Genomic DNA, 14,710 nt, shown 5'->3' with positions numbered 1-14,710 from the left:
TATAAAGATGTTTCAGATATTCCAACCCAAGGAAAAGCAAGGGCAGGGAGGAATAACGACAAACTTGGAGTTTGTTATTTCCCCCCTTATGTTGAAGTAATCCCTTAAAAGCTTAAATGATTATGCTCAGGAGATCTCTGGTTTTACTCTTGCCCTGTTATGCTTCTGGGTTTACCCCTGGAGAACTGAATTTCCATTCCTTGGATGGTGTTCCTTTCAGAGCCAGGGAACACTGGCATCTAGCCATACATCTATTCCCTAAGTTTCAAACTGCAGTCTTGAACATGGTTTTAACCTTTCCAGCTCTTTCTTGCCCTCTGGGCCTAGTATTCAGCCTTCATTGGCTGAATTGTGCACATAAGCCGCCCTGCTTTATTTCACATATGCATTTCTACATCTCCCCTCAGCCTGCTGCCTTCGCTTTCTCTCTCTGACACCTTAGCTATGCCTTGCTTATATACGTTGATATGGTTCATTTTCTCAGAGGCATCCATACACCTGAGTTGATGTTCATAGCATAGTATATTTGTTTTGGACATTTACTGCATCTGGAAGTGGAAGAATTCATTTAGACAACTCAGCTAATTTTTGCCTTCTGGGCATTTTTTTTAGTTTAACCACAACATAAAAATGCAACTTTGGAACTTCTAGCTCCCCAGGAGTGCAGTCTCAAGACTCAGAGGCTCCTCATTACTGAGTATCTGGACCAAATTACAATTGAGGTTAAATGCATCTTTGCATTTTTAATGGGCATGGTTTTTTTTAATAATATTTATTAAAGTTTCAAAAATTACAGAAAGAAAAAGTAAAAATGCCACATTAAACAAAAGCAAAACAACACATCACAATATAAAAAAGGGAAAAAACCAGAGAAATAGAACCCGTTAAACAAAAACAAAAACACAAAGAAAAATGCATCAAATCTCCTCATTACTAATCTTTCATTAGCTTATTTCCTTGACCTCCTCCCACCTCCCTTTTTTGTATTCTAGGTCAATTATCCATTTCAGCAAATCCTTTCCCTCTTTTAAATTTTTTGTCCTGTAAATTGTCTTAATATAATGTAACTTTACTTTTCCTCCTTTCACCAATTAACAGTCAGTTATTCCCAAATCCTTTATATCATTCCTGCTAAAATCATATAATATTATTACAACATCCTTCTAACAGATATTAATTTTACAATGTTTCTGTAAATAGTTTTTAAATTTCCTCCAAATAACATTTCTGCTAAATCCATAAAATATCAATCCACCAATTTTCTATCACTCATTAATTTTGCAATATTTCTATATATAAACTTTAAATTTTTCAATCTTCTTCCATCAACTTCTCTCCCTGGTTTCGGATTCTGCCAGTCCTTTCCGTCAATTCCATATAGTCCATCAACCTGGAGATCTTATGTCCGAGGCTCTTAACTCTTTTCCAGGTCCCTTCTGCTGATCTCCTTCATATTCTTTGATGCTAGAGAGCAAATCTCGAGAAAACTCCATCTTAACAATATTTTTATTCCTTCTGGACAGTTCAGCCAAATTTCCATAGGGTCAATAAAGTATTTCAGGTCGTATTTCAAGATTCTTCCAAATCCAAAGGCCCCCAAACCTTCAATCTCCTCCAAGTCCAAATCCATGTCCCAAAAATCAATTAATCCCTGGATAGAGGGATCATTCCGACTTTCCTTCTTCAGTCCAAACCAGGAACCAATCCTCGAAATCTGACTTTTTCTATATTCAGTCATAGAAGGCCTCAATTTATAGTCCTCAAATTGCTTCTGTAAAACTAAGAGTCACACTTGTGTTATTTTAGGTTCAAAAACAACAACTTTCTCCTTTTCCTCCACCATTTGTTCTGCCAAAGTAGGTTCCTGTGCCAAGTCCTGAATTATTTCTGTATTGGTGCTCTCTTCTCGTATCAAATTAGTCACTTTCTGTTCCAGGTTATCAACTTTAAAAGTTGTGGCATCCGTCTTTTTATTAAGCTCTTCCAGCGAATGACTTATTTTAAATAATAAAGTCACAATATCTTCTCCTATCAACATTTTGAATAGTCCAAGGTCAATCACTGGTCCTCAGAATCCTTATCTTGCAGCTGGAGATCCCCCAGTTACACTCCTGTAACAGTTTCAAAAGCTCCCTCTAGAGGGAAACAGTCTCCACTTGTATGAGCTCTTTCAAGCACAGCTCAAGCAATAAACAAAGTTTCAATTTTCGGTTACTTTTCCTCCATTTTGAATGCAGAAGAGGACAATGGAAACAGTATCTTGCTCTTATTTCAACTAGCTGTCAAATCTGTTCTGTCAACGAACTTTCCCCAAATGTCATCTGGCAACCTGTTCCCAGTTTCAGAGCTGAAGTGATTTGATTTTCCCCTCACTCCTGCAGGCTTACTAAGTTCAAAATTCAAAGCTTCCCCCCTCTTCACCTGCTTCCAAGGGGGGGTTCTGTATTTTTAACTGATGGAAATTTAATCTTTTATCAAAGGCTTTAGCCTGTAACGTCTTTGCTTCAGTCTATTTACAAAAGCGGAAGGCGGACTTCCTGTTTATGACCTTCCCGCTTCGGCACCAAATTAAGATAGTTAAAAATCCAATTTTTCGTTCTACTCACGGGTAGTTGTTTAAAATCCAATTGTCCACAGGAAAAAGTCAGCACTCTCCAGCAACAGCAATGCGGCTTCACCCCGTGAAAGAAGCAGTCGATTCAAAGCACCGCACCGCTCACCCCACGTCGTTCCGGATCCCCTAAACAGGGTTTCCCCGCGAGTAGGGAAGGCGCAAAAGGTGCCAGCCGCATCCCAGGTTCACAGGTTTCTTCCACCTGTGATTTCAATGGGTCTCCGCCTTCGCCGTGGCGGTCAGACCCTGTTTTTCACGGAGTAAGTTCCTCCCGATCGGAGTTCAGCCATTGCCGGAGGCGCCAACCCGGAAGTTATTTAATGGGCATGTTTTAGAACATTCAAACTGTATCTGCTGCAATGGTGGTACTGATAACCGATTTAAACTATTCCTCCCCTGTTGAAATTTTGAAGGAAATACCTACCAGTGTGAATTGGGAATTACTCCTAAAGCAGGGATGGGAAAACTACAGTTCTGGATGTTGTTGGACACTACAACTCTCAGCATCCCTGAGCACTGGTCATGCTGGCTGGAGATTATGGAAGTTAAGAGGTCACTTGCTTCAGAGGGGGGAAATTTTCATTAGATAGCAGAGAAGGTTATCTCTCTGACCACATGGAACTGCTTCCCTCAAATACAACCCTGCCTCCCTGTGCACCATGCAGCTTCCCCAAAGCTGCTCCACAGGGTTGGAGCAACCCACAGAACACCAAATACTACCCAGAATGCTTTACCATATATGTCCAGTATATCAAAGTAGTTGAGGAACTGTGTGAGAACAAGTGAGATGATTCAGTCTAGCAGCTGAATGAAGAAGCTATGAAAATGAAACACTGTATTTAATCAAAACACATGTCAATACTTCCTGCTGGAAAATATGGGATAGTGATACAGTATTTCACAATTTCAAGGTTAATGAGGAGATGAGACTCTTCCTAGCTGAATATTACTTCAACACAAAAATAAAGGGTTTACATATATATTTTTCAAAATACTTCCACAATTTTTCAGGTCAATAAAGAATCCAGACATTATCCCTATCCTTGGATAAACGAAGCTGGTAAAGCATGAGACTCTTAATCTCAGGGTCATGGGTTCGAGTCACAAAATATTGGGCAAAATATTCATGCACTGCATGGGGCTGGTCTAGATGGCCCTCATGGTCCCTTCCAACTCCGCAGTTCTATGACTAATAGGATCTAGCTTGCAAGGTATGTAATCCAGAACCTAGTTCTCTTAGACCATGTGTTCTTAAAAATTACTCTTATTATGTAGAAGACAGCATCAGAATCAAAGCCAGCTGTGGCAATTTCCACATGCCTGTACACTTTTGTGCTAGATTTGTGCTCAATCTGCTTGTTAAAATCTGATCAGTTCTACTTGTTTATGCCACACACCACACGGTGTACTAAGGGATTTGTTGACAAGGCAATTATTCCGCCCAATGTATGTGGGCGAATACAAAAGAATGTTGTTTTTTGAGCAATTATTAAGCATTTGGAATTATGACAGACCCAGCTGCCATGAGGAAAAGAGTATATATGCTAGGAAGAGACTGGATCAGTGAAAGGCACAGGAAGCATCACAGGTGGAATGAGTGAGACAGCCAGCAAAAGCTCTGTTGCCTGATGGCTAGGCCAAATCTCAACAGACCACACCCTCTGCCTCAGAAACAATTTGAAAAATTTAAATCTGGCAACTGACTTGTTGGATTCACCGTTAATAATTACGAGAATACGCAAGTGCAGAAATGAAACTGCATCTATATCTATTGTAGTTATAAATGTACTACATAGCTTTATGGCCACAATAATAAAAATAAAGCTTGTAAAACCGACTGCAGGACAGGTGCAAACAGGAAATAGGGGAGCAGGAGGGAAAGAGGATGGGGAGGTCTATGTTGAAATACTTGGAGAGTTACCAACCACAAGTCAGCTATGGCATCATTTTTGGCTGCAGTACCCAAACCTGTGGATGTAGAACTGTCTCCTCACTTTCCTGCAATAACTATTTTAAATAAAAAACAATCAGTGTGTGGAAGAAAATACCCTTGGATGTGGCAACTATAAAAGCTTCCTGTTATTAATCCATATACGGTATATGAAAGACTGTTGTTTTGGTATCAGTAAGATCTGCAGTGATATGAAAGTGTTTGGTCTATTCCCGAGTGACAGTAAAAGTGCTCATAAATGTCAATACTGAAGTGCATGGCGGATTATTTTTGCAGTGTGATTGATGGCAAGCAGAAATATCTGCCTACTGTATGGCGTGCTCAGAAAAGTATGTGGCCAAGGCACTGAGGCTTCTCTCCTCCATCTTGTTTCATTTCAGTTTCCACTTTTGGATTGAAAGGCTCTTTATAAGTTTCAAGTATCACTCATTTGTGTCATTCTGGCTTGCAACACTCTCAAGAGAGCCATATGCTGGCCCTATTTCCTGGCAGGGCTATTCTGTTCATTATTCTTATGGAAAAAGAGTTTCATGCCATCCACGCTGGGTGGATTAAAAACATGCAGCACTCATCTAACTTTAGCAGCTCTGCCTGTACAAGCCCCCAAGAAGTTTGAGGTTCTCGCAAGCAATGCTCTCAACTTTTCCTCAGGATTCTACAGCCCTGGGTCCACTTTAATTTTTATTAATGTTCACTCTTCCTGGTGATTAAAACAAAAAGCAACTGTGAAGAGCTTCAAAAGGATCTCATTCGAAAGGATGTCATTCTATGCAAACAAGTACAGTGGTACCTCGGGCTACAAACACCTCGGGTTACAAACAGTATACAAAGTAAATATAAATGAGTACAGTGGTACCTCGGGTTACATACGCTTCAGGTTACAGACTCCGCTAACCCAGAAATAGTACCTTGGGATAAGAACTTTGCTTTAGGATGAGAACATAAATCTTGCCGCCGTGGCGCGGCAGCAGCAGGAGGCCCCATTAGCTAAAGTGGTGTCTCAGGTTAAGAACAGTTTCAAGTTAAGAATGGACCTCCGGAATGAATTAAATTCGTAACCAGAGGTACCACTGTACAAAGTGATACCCCCCCCTTCAGCCCAAAATACAGTGGTACCTCGGGTTAAGAACTTAATTCGTTCTGGAGGTCCGTTCTTAACATGAAACTGTTCTTAACCTGAAGCACCACTTTAGCTAATGGGGCCTCCTGCTGCCGCTGCACAATTTCTGTTCTCATCCTGAAGCAAAGTTCTTAACCCGAGGTACTTTTTCTGGGTTAGCGGAGTCTGTAACCTGAAGCGTCTGTAACCCGAGGTACCACTGTATTCCACTCCCATCACAGTTCCTCTTCCTTTACTATAAGCTGACCAAAGTGTTATCACAAAAATGCCTCAGGAGAGGTTTATTTTCTTTTTATTGTATCATAACAGTATATGCAATACTTTGGAGGGCTCCCCCCCCCCCGTTATCTATAGGAAGAACAATGGTAGTGATTTTTACCCAACACCTCTAAGGCAATACCAGTTCCTTTCCCCCCTAATGGTACACCACTTTCCAAAGCCTGAAATGAAACCTTTTCCGGCTTTAATTAAAGAGAATTAGATTACACGTTCCTAACAATGTAAGGATGTTAATGTAATATTGTGCCAGAAAAAGATTTATCAAAGGATTTGCTCTTTAAAAGAAAAGAAAAGAAAAGAGGAGAACAGAGAGGAAAGAACTGTGATCTTCCCCTTTCAAAGTTCTTAAAAGAAAGCCCTAAGTGACAACTACCTTCCAAATTAGAAATGTAGAAATATATATATATATATAGAAGAAACTAAAGCAGCCAAATTCTCAATCCCAGGTTTAACTTTCATAATCTCTATCTCTGTACGTTTGCCAACAACATAAATGACTTATCTAATTTACGTATCTGAAAGCTTTTTAAAGTCTCAGAACTAAATAAATAAATAAATAAATTGCTTTTAAGTTCTGTGGAGCAGAAGTGTGTTACTCATCTGCTAAAACTGAATTCTTTGTTTAGCTGTTCCGCTCCTTGCAGTGTCACACTCAACAATGGCTTGGATCCTAACTTTCTTTCCATGAATGGAACAGGGCTTCCCCGCAACGCCGTTCTGTCTGCAGCCCTTGAAAAGCTGTTCTTCTTGGCTGGAAGACCCTTGAGAATTTTACAGTTTTTTAAAAATACAGTCAAGAGAATAAGATGGACCCTGAATCTCTTAGATTTCCAAGGCCATGGTAAAGAGGTGCACCATCAGCATACGACAAGAGCTACTGTAATTCCACAGCTTAGGGGCTGCCATGGGGAAGACCACCATCTGCTAGAAAAGAGTTCTTAGGCTTGGAAATCCTATTTAAACTTGGCACAGTTGAAAAGAAGGGATTTCACATTTCGGCTTCCAGGCACCCAGCAAATTCTGAAGAACATCCCTGGCAGAACTCTCACTAGTCCTTAAACTGTAAGGCTCTCTTTTGCCAAACATACATGTCCCGATTCCTTCCGAGCCTCCTTGTGAGTGTCGGTTCATTCAAGGTCAGAATAGCTCACTTGGTTTCAGTTGTAGAATCATCTCAGTCCTTCTAGTACAGCTGCCATAGTTCCAGTTCTCCAATTCTAGACGCCCTAATTTCTGTATTTTTCAGATTTCTTGATGATGACAATAATAATAATCAGATGTTGAATTAGAAAGGGGTTAAGAAACCTCCACCTACTTCTTTTCTGTGCCAAACTGTCTTCTCCCAATGCTGCTTTGCAGTAAAGCAGTTAGTCATTGTGCTTCTCCTGTGCACTTTTGCATGTACAGTTGTACCTCGGGTTATATACGCTTCAGGTTACATACGCTTCAGCTTGCAGACTCCACTAACCCAGAAATATTATCTCAGGTTAAGTACTTTGCTTCAGGATAAGAACAGTTTCAGGTTAAGAACAGATCTCCAGAAAACGAATTAAGTACTTAACCCGAGGTACCACTGTAGCATGTATTTATTTATAACATTTCTACCCTGCCAACCTAGCAGTTCGAAAGCACGTCAAAGTGCAAGTAGATAAATAGGTACCGCTCTGGCAGGAAGGTAAATGGCGTTTCCGTGCGCTGCTCTGGTTCGCCAGAAGCGGCTTAGTCATGCTGGCCTCATGACCCGGAAGCTGTACGCCGGCTCCCTCAGCCAATAAAGCGAGATAAGCGCCTCAACCCCAGAGTCGGTCACAACTGGACCTAATGGTCAGGGGTCCCTTTACCTTTACCCTGCCTTTCACTGTCAATTGGTCTCAGTGTATCTTCCAACAACACAAACACTCAAAGCCAGGGGTCAGCAACCTTTTTCAGCCATGGGCCGATCCACCAACCCTCAGACCATGTGGTGGGCCGGACTATATTTTGAAAAAATATATATGAACAAATTCCAATGCCCCACAAATAACCCAGAGATGCATTTTAAATAAAAGCACACATTCTACTCCTGTAAAAACAGCAGGCAGGCCCCACAAATAACCAAGAGATGCATTTTAAATAGAAGGACACATTCTACTCATGTAAAACACACTGATTCCTGGACCATCCGTGGGCGGGTTGAGAAGGCGATTGGGCTGCATCCGGCACATGGGCCTTAGGTTGCCTACCCCTGCTCAAAGGCTAAATAAAAACAAAGACAACACTATAATGTAAGACGTTAAAGTTCAATAAATTAATTCCCTATTCCCATTCATAGGCTACAGTGTCCTTCATAATATGGCATTTTCTTAAGCATAGGAGCTCCTTACTATATTCCTTGCTTTATATAGTTTGGTCGTAATGCTAAACCATAGTTTATTAACTCTGTGAACAAACCTGAGTGAGACCCTGGATTGCATGCTCCCCTCCCTCCCAGTTGCAAGGAGATGAGAAACATATATTTACTAGTTTAAATTAACTGCAGTTTGTTGTTATGTCTGAATGCGATCAAATGTGGTTACTGATCTGGGCTTGTTTCAATAAAGCACAGTTTAAACTTACCAAAGATCCCAGTTCAGATGCAATGTCAAAGTGCAGTTAAGCTTAAACAAAAAAGCAGATTCTTCCGATTTTTTCCTCATGGCCTCACTGGAGAAAAAGGTAATGTTTTTTTCACGTAGTGCTAAACTACAGTTTAGCAATTCAGCCAAACCAGGACTATTGTTCCTATTTACAAGTAAAACTCATAATCGTACGAGCCAAGATGTTCTTCTTGCTTAGGATGAGATTACCACTTTAAAATTATGTGGCCAGTTTTCATGTCCCAGACTGGGGACCAGACCATATTGTGCCATACATAAGATTACACTGCAAATAGACACACACACACACACACATATATATATATATATATACTGCAGACTAAGATGGCTATCAACAACCAGGTCCCAGTAGTTCCTGCAAGGTCTTAAAAAGGACAGCCAATTTTTTTAAACACGATGAAAGCACTCAAATTAATGTCTTCACTGTGAAACAAAGCTAGGCTTGCATTGTGTGGATAAGTGGCTAGATGCCCAGAGTGAAGAACCAAATCTATTTGTTAGATAGTTCAGCTGTGCAAAATGACACATGATCGAGAGTTGTCAAGGACCATTTTACAGAGAATTCATTTTAAACCAAGGCTTTTAAAATACATCTGTGTTTCTTTTCAAAAAAGCACAGGCAATTCCCCCTCCCCACAACTGACTAGAATGAGAGTATGGGATAACAGTTCCTTTTCTTTCAGGCTGCAAAGCCTTTGTTCTCTTAAGTGGCTTTGTATGAGTAATTCAGTTCTTATGTTACATTAGAAATCCATGGAGGAAGTAACTTCATGTATTTGCTAGATCTTTATTTTGGTTATAAGAGCTACGAAAAACATCAGTATTAGTCTGTGGAAGGTGAAAAGTGACCTTCCAGTATTTTAAACTTGGCTAGCCCTTTTCTGCCTAACAACAAACTTGGATGGCCTTAAATTGGAAGGCAAAATCGTTTTGACGTACATGCCACTTTTTCTTCCATCTTCACTCATGTAGGCACAAAGAAGCATTAACTCTTCTTTTGTCCCACTAAATGCTGGATAAATGCATCTCGAGCACCACAAAAATTGTGCCTCACATACAGGCTGGCAATATTTCTAAGTCCCCTGCAACTGGGAACATTACCAATACTGTTCCATTTACCGAAACAGCCTCCGTGTCCTAAGCTGTGGAAAATTTTCAAGCAACCTTTGCAGTAAAAAATAATAATAAATGTGTGGGATGCGGGTGGCTCTGTGGTCTAAACCACAGAGCCTAGGGCTTGCTGATCAGAAGGTCAGCAGTTCAAATCCCCCCGACGGAGTGAGCTCCCATTGCTCGGCCCCTGCTCCTGCCAACCTAGCAGTTTGAAAGCACATCAAAGTGCAAGTAGATAAATAGGTACCGCTCCGGCGGGAAGGTAAATGGCATTTCCGTGAGCTGCTCTGGTTCGTCAGAAGAGGCTTAGTCATGCTGGCCACATGACCCGGAAGCTGTACGCCAGCTCCCTCAGCCAATAAAGAGAGATGAGTGCCCCAGAGTCGTTCGCGACTGGACCTAACGGTCACGGGTCCCTTTACCTTTACTCTAAAAAATGAACTATAGAGCCTTCAACTTATAAGCGTAGTATTAATTGGTAATTCACAATGTTTTATGCGCAATAAATCAAGCATGCTATAGAAGACATCACACCTCAGTTCTGAATGCATTTACTTGGAAGTATGCACCCCTAATTTCAGCTGAACTTGCATGTCAACAGCTATGTTTAGAATCGTAGCTTAAGAATGAAGAATTCCCTCAAATAAACCCTACAGTGCCTTGTGCCATCGCTGATATTTCATAAGGAGCCAAATAAATTTCAAAGCACTAAAAATACTTTTTACTATTCACATTTTCAGAAATGTGATATCGCAGTTTCTTTTAAGCTTGACAGTTGTAATCTCCGTATCTCTTTAGTGTACTTTTTTAAAATAACTACTTTAAATAACCAAACCACACTGCAGTGATTCCATTTGCGTTGTATCTCTGCCTACTGACTTTTCAAAAGATTCACAAGACATCAGTATAGATACATGTTGATTCTTTTGCCTCATCTGTTAAACAGCTTTTTAAATCATATTTTCTTTTTAAAAAGAAACTAGTACTGAATTCAGGATGTACCTTTTTAAAAAAGAGGGGAAAGGATACCTTCAATTAGCTTTAGTTACTCTGTGGTGGTGATGTATATATGGTTGGTTAAGCAGCTGAGATTAAGCTACAGTTATTCCTGATGAACAGTCTAGAAACACTCTTCAGCATTAGCACAAATGAAGCTTGGGTATACTTACTACGCTGTTTTGCAACAATCACCCAAGTGGCTGCACATGATCACTAATCTTAGAGGCAGCTGTTTGTCATTCCAGTCATAACAGTTGTACTGCTAATAAGGGCGGTGAATATGGAAGACAAATTCAGGCCCAAATTAAGGTACTGGCTTCACAGCAGACATCAAAATTCCTCATTGGCTACCTTATGGAGCTGAAGATCTATCTGACAGAAGTGTAACTTGGACGTTGATTGTTCAGTTCTCTTTCTGACAAAGTTGCAACATGAATACCAAAAGAAATTTGGCAATTTCTGGAACTGAATAAGTATGAAATGGAAGCTCTTAAGATGCCTATACAGGTCCTTTCATATCTTATCAGCTGTATATCTATACTGAAAAAATGGATGCAAGATTTTAAAAGAAATCGCATCATAAAATTTTTTTTAAGAAATTCTTCGTAGTTTCAAGCACCAAGAAACTTTCGGCCAGAAACATGGGAAATGTCAATGTTGAAATTATGACAATTTAATGCATTATGAAGAGGGGAAAGTGTACAGAACTGAACTGCCATAGTTATATTTGTCATTGGCATCAGAAATCTTGATCCTATGAGGCAACAAAGCATATTTTGATTCTAAAAATTCAAGCTGAACATGTAAATAAATGTTTCTTTTATACTGTAAGGAAATACATGTACCCTTGAAGCAACCTTTTCAGCAGAAAAAGTAATTTAATATTCTCACCACATGAAAAGTGATCACTATGGGAATAGCACAGCTGTTAAAACCCAAGTCAGATTTTATTAAATCATCAAACCTGTTTATGTAAAGCAGGGCTCTTAAAATGACCACAATGAGGAAATCATTTCCTAACACATCTCTCCCCATCCCTCCCAATTTTTTTCCAGAAACCTGAAACAGGGAAAAGGTTCCATCTGCATTTTACTTCCACACTTTGGGCAGGGGAATGGAAAAGAAAATCAAAGCATTTCTATCGTTTCAGTTGTATCAGTCATGTAAGCTAATTCTCACATAGCAGAAGGGGGAGGGACTGGGACAGAGGCAATGGCGACTTGCCTGAGGCCTCTTAATATGTTCACAGATGAAGTAATATTTGAACCAGAGGCTTCCTGGCTCATAGCACATGCTCTCATACGTTATGAGGAATTTGAACAGCCAATGTCAGGAAGGTTATTGTAGTCTTGACAAAGTACAGCAGTTATATTAGCAAGACTGACTGGCATTCCACTGCAACAGGCGAATTTATAGCAGGAAAGGTTCCACGTTTTTATAAGGCCTTTCTTATACTATGTCCCTGACCCCAACCCAATCCCCAAAACCACCTTGGAAGGCCTTAGATATTTAAAATTGGTGTATGAAGGATGTGCTGTTGTTTTCTGGAATTAAAGAGAAATGCCGGCAATGAATCTGGCATGACTGAAATAATAGCACTTAATGTGTGAGCCAGATTATGAGTCAGACCTACTCAGCATTCACAGCAATATATCCCAGTCAAGGTGATTGCTTAAACATGGACTTACCCCAGAAAACTGCTGTAGAACTGAGAAGGCCTCAAAGGCTGATTGTGAACGTATGTTTGATTTAGTCTACACTAAATGTCAAACTTCTGAGTAAGAAGAAGCCAAATACTGAGAATAATTCATTACACTGGTGCATGTTTGCATAGTGTACTCTGGTTAGCATGTATGTGTCATTTATTTTGCCAAAGTATGATAGAGAAGGATTAAGGAAGAAGAAAAGGAATGGGCTTCTGGGCGTGAGAGGAGAAAATGAATACGGGGCAGCTAAAGAGTTCATTTGGGGCCAGCCAGCTGTAAGGGTCAATCAGCCTCTTTTGGGGGCAAAATCAGAAGGAGCGAGTGATAGATAAAGGCAGAAATTGATACCTGAAAGTTGCAATAAGATTTTAAAAAACGGCATCTGCCCAGCATACCTGAAGGAGTGTCTCCACCCCCATCTTTCTGCCCAGACACTGAGATCCAGCACTGAGGGCCTTCTGGCGGTTCCCTCCCCGAGAGAAGTAAGGTTACAGGGAACCAGGCAGAGGGCCTTCTCGGTAGTGGCGCCCGCCCCTGGAATGCCCTCCCATCAGATGTCAAAGAGATAAACAACTATCAGACATTTAGAAAACATCTGAAGGCAGCCCTGTTTAGGGAAGTTTTTAATGACTGATGTTTTAATGTATTTTTAATCTTTGTTGGAAGCTGCCCAGAGTGGCTGAGGAAACCCACCCACTGTAATAAAAGTACAGTGGTACCTTGGGTTACATACGCTTCAGGTTACATACACTTCAGGTTACAGAGTCCGCTAACCCAGAAATAGTACCTCAGGTTAAGAACTTTGCTTCAGGATGAGAACAGAAATTGTGCTCTTGTGGCGCAGCAGCAGTGGGAGGCCCCATTAGCTAAAGTGGTGCTTCAGGTTGAGAACAGTTTCAGGTTAAGAACGGACCTCCAGAACGAATTAAGTACGTAACCTGAGGTACCACTGTATTAGCCCTAGCAAGTGGGTAGTGGGTTTGGGTTCCACCTCAGACAGAAAAATATTTTGGCTAGTACTGAGCTCATTTTCACCCTGAGCTTGAGGCTAGGACAATAGGGGAAAGTGGCGGAGTTCAGCAAACTGATTGCGGGCATCTTTGGAGAATATCTTAGAAGTGCAGAAATTGCAGTATTGCATGATCTCCCCCATGCTTTCCCAGAAACAACAGAAGAATAGGACCAAGGGGAGTCCATTAGAGCTCCTTTCCACACTAACATTTGCTCTCCTGGGAACTAGAACAAAATGAGCAGGGAAAGAAGCTATGGGATGGGCTCTTTCCAACCAACATTCAATGCCTGCCATTTCCAGAGTGATAAGGAAAGGATCCATGCTACAGAGGTTTCCACATTCCTAAGCTTATCCAAAGTGGCTTAACAACAAACTTGACAATTATTACTTAGCTGCAAGCACTATCAATCACTGGAAAGGAGTGGAAGAAGGTACATGTCACATCACCTGAGACATGGAAGTGGGAGAAGGGCCAGTGAAGACACACACTTCTATAAAATAAAAAGAGTGATGCACCATGGATCTGAGTGTATTAGGGTGAAGGGAGCACCAACAATCTCACCCTGCTCTCAGCCAGGCCCCACCAGTCTGCCATCTTGCTTGCAAACAATCCAGGTGGGTTGCACGGCCTGTCAGCTTCTTTCTCCTACAAGTGTTGCCTGAGCGGGGAGGAAGGTGGCTTCAAAACTAGAATTAGTTGGTTCTGGCTAGCACTGGCTTTGACTCTGGCTACTTTTGGTCTTCCTGCCTTCCACACTCCCACTTGCCACCACAAATTCTGGCTGTGGAAGGAGGAGAGATGGTGGTAATGAGGCAGGTCACCTCCATTGACAGCTGGACTCACCTCCATTAGAAAGACTTTGTGAAGGATACATATACAGTGGTACCTTGGGTTACAGACGCTTCAGGTTACAGACTCCGCTAACCCAGAAATATTACCTCGGGTTAAGAACTTTGCTTCAGGATGAGAACAGAAATCGTGCTCTGGTGGCGTGGCGGCAGGAGCAGGAGGCCCCATTAGCTAAAGTGTACTTCAGGTTAAGAACAGTTTCAGGTTAAGAACAGACCTCCAGAACGAATTAAGTACTTAACCCAAGGTACCACTGTGTGTGTGTGTGTGTGTGTGTGTGTGTGTGTATATATGTGTGTGTGTGTGTGTGTGTGTGTGTGTGTGTATATATATGTGTGTGTGTGTGTGTGTGTGTGTGTGTGTGTGTGTGTATAACATTTATATATATATAACATTTTTTAATAAAAAAATTAAATGACTGCCTGTTACA

The 14,710-nt window shown here is 41.0% G+C and overlaps 1 protein-coding gene across 2 annotated transcripts in view; it reads right to left on the bottom strand.

Moving 5' to 3' along the window:
- Positions 1-14,710, bottom strand: part of ATG7 (autophagy related 7) — a 98,797-nt gene that overhangs the window by 57,890 nt on the left and 26,197 nt on the right. The gene's annotated exons all lie outside the window — the stretch shown is intronic.

Source organism: Podarcis erhardii (genome assembly GCF_964252035.2).
Source record: "Podarcis erhardii genome assembly, chromosome: 2".
Lineage (NCBI taxonomy): Eukaryota > Metazoa > Chordata > Lepidosauria > Squamata > Lacertidae > Podarcis > Podarcis erhardii.
This window is presented reverse-complemented; position numbering and strand designations above follow the sequence as displayed.